The following is a 9,153-nucleotide window of genomic DNA, read 5'->3' as shown; positions in this document are numbered from 1 at the left end:
GAAGGCCACGCCCACAGGAGGCATCCTCAGGCTGTGACCTGGTGGACAGGCTGGACTCCACCCCTACACTTGTTTATCAAGTTGACATGAAATGATGTAACTCCCACAGCTGGCTAAGGGGAGACCCCCATCACACTCTTCCTTTGGGGAGACCCCCATCACACTCATCCTGTACCTGTCAGCGGTTCTCCACCCTGGGGGCTGCAGAGTCTTGTCTGAAATGAGATCTGCCCCATAGACGGTGACGAAGCCGAAGAAGCCTGGGTTGCTATGGATTGGGTTAGACTACAGCCCCCCACCTTCCCCCCTCCTGGTCCCCAAAGGGATGCAGTATGCTCCCAGCGCCCTTTGGAACTTGGTCTGAGAACCGCTGGTGATGAAGTCAATCCGTTCCTCGTAATTGCTGCTTTGCTTGCCCGATGGGACACGGGTTGCTAGATGCTGTTATTTTTCTTTTCACCAAAACGTGTTGGATGGTTTCCCCCACCTTCCTTTTGGTCACTCGTTGTTTGCATCACGAGAAGGTCAACAAGGAGGCCCTTGTCCTCGTCTTCCCTGCTCTGTAAGCGCCCCCCGTTCTCCCGCTCTCCTCCTTCAGGACCTCTGGGAGGCTTCCACTGATGACATTGGCCAAGAGAGCTGTGCCTCGGTTTACCTGCTTCCTGAGGCGCCACACCAGAAGGGGGGCCGCCTCCACTCCTTTCAGCAGAGGCCTTAGAAAGCTACGTCCACGAACACTCCCTGCAACGAACATTTCAGACACCTTTCCAGAACATAGCAGCCCTGGGGCGCAGGGGTGACAGACTCAGCTGCCAGGTCGCTGGTTCAAACCCGCCAGCTGCTACCTGGTTCCTTGAAATCCCAGCGGGGCAGTTCAGCTCTGTCTCTTAGGGTTGCGCTAAGTCCATGTGACTTGATGACAATTCACACTTTCTAACAAAAGTCCTTGAAATTCCTAGGTAGGGACAGATGGAAACACACAAACGAATGCAAACTTCTCCCCACAGGGGGTCTCCCTGTATTGAGTCTGGAGCACACTGGCCGGGGGTGGCTTTGGCCAGCCTCCCGTCCCTCTGTCCATCCCACGGGGGAGAATCCAGGCCTTTGTTTGACGCCAGCTGGCCCTTCCTCCTTGGCGGCTGCCCTTATTGACTTAAGTCTGAGTGATTCAGATCTCCTCTGGAGCACTTAGGTCGCCCCTGACAACGGGCGGCTGTGGTGGGCGGGAGCTGGACGCCTCCTCCTGCCCCGAGCCTGAGAGAGCCCCCTTTGGTGCCTGGTAGGTGCTTCTGGATCTCTTCAATCTGCCTGGGTGCGGAAGGTGCCCCTCTCGGGTGGGTTTCCTCAGTGTTGCCGGCTCCCCAGGAAAGGGTGTGCGTCTGTGGAGGGAGCGCGTGTGGTTAATCATTGACTGGAAGCTGGCGTTTCTGGGTGGACCCAGGTTGCCCGCGTTGGAGAGGACCAGATCTCCCCTGGGACAGTTGCTGGGCTCTCCCTGTAACCCCCGTGGAGATGCCCCAGAGGCCAGGGACTGGCGGGAGGGTTGTGTTCTGGCAGAAAGCCCAGCAGAAAGCCCAGCAGGGTGCCTGACAAGCATGGGACTGGGTCACAGCCCAGGATCTCAACACGCGATATCTTTACGTCTAGGGATCACCGCAGGGCCTCCTCCTTGGGGGCGGCATGGCAGGACTGTGTGACACGGTCCCAGATGGCTAAGGGTCACAAAAGAGGCAACCCCCTCCCTCCCAAGTTCTGAGTCCCTTAGGGTGTGAGAGGGTTTAAAGCGGCATCCCCTCGGGCCTTTACTCTTCTCTCTACACTTCCTTTGACTTTGTTGTGGTTGAGAATATGCGTGACCAAACAGCCCAATTCCCGGACGCTGCTGAGTACATTCTTACAGCCTGCACCCTCGTCCTCCTCTTCCTCCTCTTCGGAGTTGTACCCCCTTGTTGACAGAAGCCCCTGGCCCCCTAAGCTTGCCTGCCATCTCATCTCTGGAGTTGCTGCTGTTCCATCGAGAGAGTTCTTCAAAGAGCAGGAGGCTGAAGGCGAGGCAGACTTCTCTGTGGCTGTTACTCTTTCTTGTGGCTTGGGGTGGGGTGGGGTGTTTGCAGAGTGGATTCACTTTCCATTCAACCGTTTAGACGGGTCTTGTTTGTTTGGTTTTTTGGGGGGGTCGCATTGCCTGCAATTCTCTGTGATGTCAACACAGTCTTCCTGCGCTGGCCCTGTGCTCCCGGGTCCGTTCCTCTTTCTCCCACCCCCTCCTGTCTTCTGAGCTTTGTGTTGGGGGGCGGGGGAAGATGCTGCCCTGGGGTCCCCCCCCCCCCCGGTGGTCCTCAGGAGGGCTGGTGTACTCCCTGATGTGATTATTGCCCTACCAAAATGGATCTCTGGGAGAGTCCACTTTGGTTCAGTTTCACGGTCTTCCGTCTCGTTCCACAGTTTTCTCCACTGTTTCCAGCACCTGCTCGTGTGCCCTTCGTCAGAGTGGTCCGTAAGGGCGGGCCTTTTTCACGTTCTGCTGTAAGAGGCGTTCAGGGGTACTTTTGGTTTAAGGTTGAAAGATGCTCTCTCGGAGCCGTCGTGTTAGGAGGTTCATTCGCCCCTCCATGGCTCCAGAAAGCGTAGGTGCGTTCAAACTGCTCGCCTTGTGGGTAGGCGCTTGCTAGGGCTTCTCGTTGACCCATCCGGAACCCAAAAGGAGCTCACTGCCCTCAAGTCAGTTCTGACTCCCAGCGAACTGCCCCGTGTGTTTCCCAGACAGCAACGCTTTAGGAGAGCCAAAAAGCCCTTCTTTCTCCCACAGAGTAGCGGGTGGTTTCAAACTGCTGACCTTTCACGCTGTTCACAGCCCAACCTGACCACTAGGCCACCAGGACTTCTTGCAAAACGGCATCTCCTTGTGGTTTGAGTCCACCTCAGCGATCGCTCGTGAGACTGAGGACCTTTGCCTGCATTTGGTGACACGAATCAGCCTTCACAGTTTTCCGAGATTGTGTATTTATTTGGATGTGTTTTCTTCTGTTTTACTTCGGGCCAACAGCGCGGTTTTCCATTTATGGGGAAGCTAGAACATTCCCTTTGAACACTTGCTAGCTTGAAGGAAAATGTTAAGTAAGGAGTAATGTGGGGGTTATCAGGTGGCTGTGGCTGCGTGGGGCTTGTGGATGGCATGTTGCTAAGAAAGGGAGAGCAGGCCCTTGCAGCTGGAACCTGGGAAGCCCTGGGAAGAGGGATCGTGGAGGCCCAGGACCCAGCTCGGTGGAGCTAGGAGAGCGAGAGTCTAGACCTTGCCAGAACAGAACAGACCTCCCGTCCAGAAACAAGAGGAGGGGGCACAGATCTTGGTGTGATTCATTTTGGTTGCAACGGGTTTGGACTGTGCTGTGTTGGTGAGAGGCAGGTCGGGCCTGGTAGAGAAGGAATGGGGGTGCGGGTGAGAGGTTGTGAGTAGAGGCCTGAAGGTGAGGCGCCCACCTCCAGATTGGAAGGGCAGCGGTGGCAGGCACTGCCCAGGGACCTGTTCTTAGCATCTCCAGCTGAACATGGAATCTTCTAGGGGAAGTTGGCCGGTCAGCTTGCAGGAAGCTCCTCTCAGGGCTGGAGCGCCGTGTTCCGGCAGGAGAAGGAAGCGCCGGTTTCCTGCCTTGGGTTTGGCCTTGGGTTTGGCCAGGCCAGCTAGCAGCCATCAGCGGAACCTTCCCCCCTCTGCCTGGGTCACTGACTCATTTTTTTCGGTCACCCACGGCACTGGAGTTCAGAGACCAGCCTGGCTCAAACAAGTGGCACTTTCTGGTTAGTACAAACCATTTTTACCTCCAGGGGCTTCTCTGAGCCCACCGAGCCCCATTCACCCTGACAGTGCAGAGTTGGGGTGCATGTGCTGGGAAGTATGCCAGGCACCAGTGGGCACCCTTCTCAGCCTCGGGACTGCTATGCTGGCCGCCTGGGGTCAAGCCTGTTCCAACCCTACAGGGCAAAGCAGAAGGGCTTCATAAAGCATCCGAGGCCGTCTGTCTCCTGAGGAGCAGCTGGTGGGTTCAAACCGTTGACCTTTTGGTCAGCAACCCAACCCTTAACCCACTGTGGCACCAGGGTCTGCCATGTCTCCAAGTCTGGCTGCAGGGTGTGCTTGAGTCCCAGGACTTTTTGACTTGAGGGGTTTCCTGTGGATGGTGGAGATGAAAAGCCGGAGAGGTGGAGGGTGGGGTGTGTGTGAGTGTGTGTGTGAGTGTGTGTGTGTGTGTCCACACCGTGGTGGGGACCACCTTGGCATTGGTTCCTGTTGTGGCCTTTCCAACAGGTCCCCCTCCCCTCTCCAAGGGCCAGGTGCCCATTCCCCTAAGGCTGTTTCCTCTTCCTAGTACACACCCCTACTCCCCCACCCCAGCTCCCACAGCCCCAGCCCTACCCAGAAATGACCCCTCTTGGCATTTCCTGTAATAAGGAGGGGGAAGCTGCTCCATTGTTCTCTGTGAGCTACTGGGAGCTAGCGCCTCGCCTCCCGATGTTCCTGGTGCTGGGGGTCAGGCCCGGCGAGAGACGAATTCAGAAAAGTCATCGCTTCCTCCTGCCTGGGAAGCAGCATTTCAGTGGGTGCGATCAGGTAGGAGAGGGGAGACAAATCATTTTACTCCGAATTGACTTTCTGGTGGTTCATTGTGAGTAAAATGAGAGTAGAGTTCGCACACTGGAAACACACAAACACACACTGAAGTCCACTCCCATTCAGTCCATTCAGACTCGGAGCCCCCCTTCAAGGCCGAGTGGAGCTGCCTCTATGGGTTTCTGAGACTGCACGGCTTTAACGGGGTAGAAAGCCTCATCTTTCTCCCACGGGGCTGCTGGGGGTTTTGAACTGCTGGCTTTGCCGTTAGCAGCCCAGCAATGTCTAACAACGATGTCACCTGGACTCCTTGAGAACACACGCATTCTGGGCTAAATAAGGGACACATACTGTTATCATCACTGGCTCCCCTTGCCCTCCCTCGCCCATCTCCTACCTACACACGGCCTACTGCCCTGATTCCCTCTGGGGAGCTGGTGGTTGTTTGTGGCCTGGGAGTCAGTTCTGACTCATGGGGACCCAGATGCAGCAGCAAAAAATGCTGCCCAGCCCTGTACCTTTGCCACAATTGGGGGCCAGTCAGTGCCCCTCACCGGCCTTTCCCAGTGGTGATTGGTGGCTCCCTGCTTCACCAGCGCGATGTCCGCCCCCAGTGCCAGATCACCCCCTTGTGATGTATCCGGAGTAGACACGTCAAAGTCTGGGACAACGTGAACTGATCCGTGGGGTCTTCATTGGGTTTTGTTGGAAGGAGGTCGCCAGCCTTTCATCCTAGTCTATTTTAGGAAGCTTGGCTCAAGCCCGCCCACCCTGGGTGACCTGCTGTTGCTGGAAACACCGGTGCTGCATCATTGCCGCCCCAGGACGGCCCACTGATGGATGAGCGGGGGCAGGTGCGCTGAGGGGCTTGCAGGCACATGTTGAAAGAGGGCAACCCTTAACCCAAAGGACTGAGCTGTTCCTTTACTTTTGTGCGGCACCATTTATGGATGCCTTCCGCCCACGCTGCTCTGCTCCTCCCAGGAATTGCAGGCCCATGATGCTTTGCTGGCGATGACAGCTGCCCTGCTCTGGGCCTCAGTTCCCTGGGCCCAGCTCTGTGCTGGGGGTGCATTTGAGGCTGGGTCATCGGTCCTTTGTCACAGAGGCTGGGCTGTGCATCGGAGGGTATGCTGTAGCATCCCTCCCCTCCCCTCCTCTCCCCTCCATGTCTGCACACATTGCCAAATATCCTTCGAACCGGTATCACTTCCGTTAGTTAAGGAAGACCAAGGAGGAACCAGTGCATTTGAACGATGGTGCTGGGGAAGACGGTTCAAAGTCCCACGGACCAACAGGAGCACGGCCAGAGTGCTCCTTAGAGGCAAGGAAGAGGAGCGTGTACTTTGGACATGTCACGAGAGGCCAGTCCCTGGAGAAGGACATCACGCTTGGTGAAGCGGAGGGGCAGTGACAAAGAGGAAGGCCTTCGATGTTCAATGAGATGGACGGACAGGTGGCTGCAGCAGTGGGCTCAGAGATCAGAACAATCGTGCGGACGGTGCACAACCGGGCATGTTCCCTTCTGCTGTGTGTAGGGTCGCTGACCGGAATTGACCGGTCGATGACACCTAGCAACAACTACCACCTCAGGACTCAGTTTACAAGTGAGGGGACAAAGACTTAGAGAAATGGCGGGAGTGGCCCCAGGCGGTTTAGCTGTTCATTCATAGAGCCCGAGCGCAGCCCCGGACAGCTGACCCACAGCTCAGACTCGAAACCACTGCCCTTTGCGAATATCCAGGTTGGCCGTGCCAACCTACGGGGGCTGCGTGGAAGAAAGGCCTGGAGACCCGCGTCCGGAAGATGACTGCCAAGAAAGCTGTGTGGAGCGTAGTTCTAGCCTGCCGCCCACGGGTGCCAGGAGTCAGTGGGGGCTTGGCAGCAGTGACGTTTGGTTTTGCTTCGTTTTCCGTTGAGCGGAAGAGGAGATGGCAGCCGGCCCTTGGCAGGGCCACGGAGAGGATGTGGCCGGGGCAGGGCCTGCTGCGAGTCTGGCCCTCCAGGGTCAAACTCATCTGGATCTCCTGAAGACGGGGGCTTGGCGCATTTTCGGACTGGGATGGCACCCAAGGAGGGGGATGTTTTTCTGTGGAGACTCTCTCTGCAGGCCCCAGACCTGTGACACGACAGGGAAGCCCCTTCCTTCGGGTGGCCCTGCGGCCTGTTCAGGCGCCTGCAGACACTGGTGGGGAGAAGGAACAGCCGTGGGCGTGTTTTCTGCTGACTCGGCCTCCTACATTCCTTGTCTGTTTTCTCCCATTGACTTGGTGCATCTGGGCTTTATGGCTTGAAGGGCCGAAAATACCCATTTGTATTTTCACTTTTTTTAAACAGCCATTTCCTAGGAAGATGTGGCCAAGTAGAAATTATCTCAGTGAGCACCTCCCTCGTATTCTTCCCTTAAGGACCTGCCCAGTGTTTGACTGAAAAGTGAGCCCTGGGGGGGGTGTCGAGCCCCAGGCCTAAAAGGGCCAAGGTCTCCCACATTCCATCCGGGAGCCTCGTTCCGCGTTTTCTCCACTCGCTCTGAGACCTCAAGTGTGGGGCCCTTCTGAGCAGTTGGCAGTGGCAGCCGAGCACCCTCCAGACCTAACCGCCATCGAGAGAGAAAAGGAGCGAGTGAACCCTAGGACCAAGGAGGGCCACAGGAGGGGGGATGGGAGGGCCACAGGAGGGGGGATGGGAGGGCCACAGGAGGGGGGATGGGAGGGCCACAGGAGGGGGGATGGGAGGGCCACAGGAGGGGGGATGGGAGGGCCACAGGAGGGGGGATGGGAGGGCCACGTGGCGATGGCCAGGAGGCGGCGGAATGCCCCATGAGAGGAGCTGAAGCAGGATTTCCCAGCAGAGCGGTCGAGCCTTTCCCGAGAGCCAGTGCCTTGAATTCAGACTTCTGATCCTCTGAACTGTGAGAAAATCACCTTTCTGGTCTATAAAGCTCCCTCCTGAATGATGTGTTGTTACGGCGGCACCAGGTGAAGCCGGCGGGCGTGAGGGCGCCTCTTGGAAGGAAAGACACTTTGAGACTATGCAGAAATCCCGCATCTCCCCACCTCTCACCCACGCTTTTAGCCTTCCTCAGCAAGTCTTGTCTGGGGCTGTCCGTCAGTCATGGTGCTGTGGAATGGTCAGTCTCCTAGTGGCCTGCCTCCGTTCTGTGCTTCTTAATTGGAGTTCTTCTCTACAAGAGTGCCAGCACCTCTCCCCTATTTATTTATTGAGCCAATTATTTATCTGTATGGGAAGGACGCAGGGATATTTTATTTTACTCTGTGGGTTATCATCCAGTTCCGTCTTTATTTATTCTCTTGCTCCTGTTGTTCCAGCTTTGGCCATTAAGAGCTCACGATGAAAATGTTAAATCATGGAATTCTTGGTCAATTGTTATGTAAATGATTGCGTAATTAGTTTATCGTTACGAAAGAGCTGGGAAAATAGTACAAAGCGCACCTGTAGTGGGCTCCTCCACCTACCTAGACCTGGTAATTCGCCCCATTTGGCCCAGCTTGCTTTTTCTCTTTTCTCTCCCAGGTTTTCACAAATGCACCATCTGTTGGGTGTTGGTTTTTGCTTTTTTTTTTCTTTCTAAATCAGGGTTCATTTGCAGTTAATCTGTCCCCAGACCATCAGGGGGTGACCCTGCTCAGCTCCCAGGCTCAGGCCTCCCTCTGCCACGTGATTCTTTACATTTTATTGATTGTTTTGAGAAAACAACTGTATTGGAAAACAGGCTCCCCAGTGGCTACTGACCAAAGGGCTGGTGGTTGAGTGTACCCTGTGGGAGAAGATGCCACAGGCTACTTCTGTAAAGATGCATAGCCCTGGGGTGGGGGGGGGCAGCTTTTCTCTGCCCCAAGAAGGTCGGTACAGGCATGTTATGATGAGTCAGAAGCCGTTTCACAGCAGTGGGTTGGTTTGTTTTCTGGGTACTGAGATGTAGTGCCCACACCATTCCATTTGCCCCTTGGAAGTGTCTAATTGAGTGGTGTTTGGTACAACCGTAGATACAAGCAGCCAGCACCGCAGTCCGTTTGACAGGGTTTTCGTCACCACAAAGGGAAACGCTGTGTCTGTTAGCTACGCACCCCTGAGCCTCAGCCGTCTAATAATTGGGGGCGGTGGGAAGCAGAGCTGAAACCCACTGCTGTGAAGCCCATTCCCACGCACAGCAGCTCTGTAGGGCAGAGGAAACTGCGCCATCAGGTTTGCGGGCTCTCCGCCTTTACAGAAGCAGACTGCCTGGCAGGTCTCCCTTGGAGCAGCTGGGGGGTTTGAACTGTTGACCTTTTGGTTAGTAGCCCGCTGCTTAACCCATCGTGCCACCAGGCCTCCAAGCTCACCCTTAAGAAACCACTGATCTACCTTCTGTTTGCATTGATTTGCCTACTCCGGTTCTTTCATAGGAGCCCTATGGCATAGTGGTTCCTCATTGGGCTAAGACCCTCAAGGTCAGCAGTTCGAAACCACCTACCGCTCCGCAAGAGAAAGACAGGGCTTTCTACTCCCGTAAAGAGTGACAGTCTTGGAAACTCACAGAGACA

At 55.8% G+C, this 9,153-nt stretch overlaps 1 protein-coding gene across 1 annotated transcript in view; it reads left to right on the top strand.

The window, feature by feature from the left end:
- The first annotated feature begins 1,200 nt into the window (after nt 1-1,200).
- RPH3AL (rabphilin 3A like (without C2 domains)) overlaps nt 1,201-9,153 on the top strand; it is a 133,213-nt gene continuing 125,260 nt past the window's right edge. The window contains exon 1 of the mRNA XM_045299697.1: nt 1,201-1,279. The gene's annotated coding sequence lies outside the window, so the exon portion shown is untranslated. The remainder of the gene's footprint in view (nt 1,280-9,153) is intronic.

This window comes from Echinops telfairi, unplaced genomic scaffold, assembly GCF_000313985.2.
Source record: "Echinops telfairi isolate 266 unplaced genomic scaffold, ASM31398v2 ScPeMD7_7458;HRSCAF=8496, whole genome shotgun sequence".
NCBI classification, from domain to species: Eukaryota; Metazoa; Chordata; class Mammalia; order Afrosoricida; family Tenrecidae; genus Echinops; species Echinops telfairi.
The sequence above is the reverse complement of the archived record's forward strand: the minus strand, read 5'-3'. Positions and strand labels throughout refer to the sequence as shown.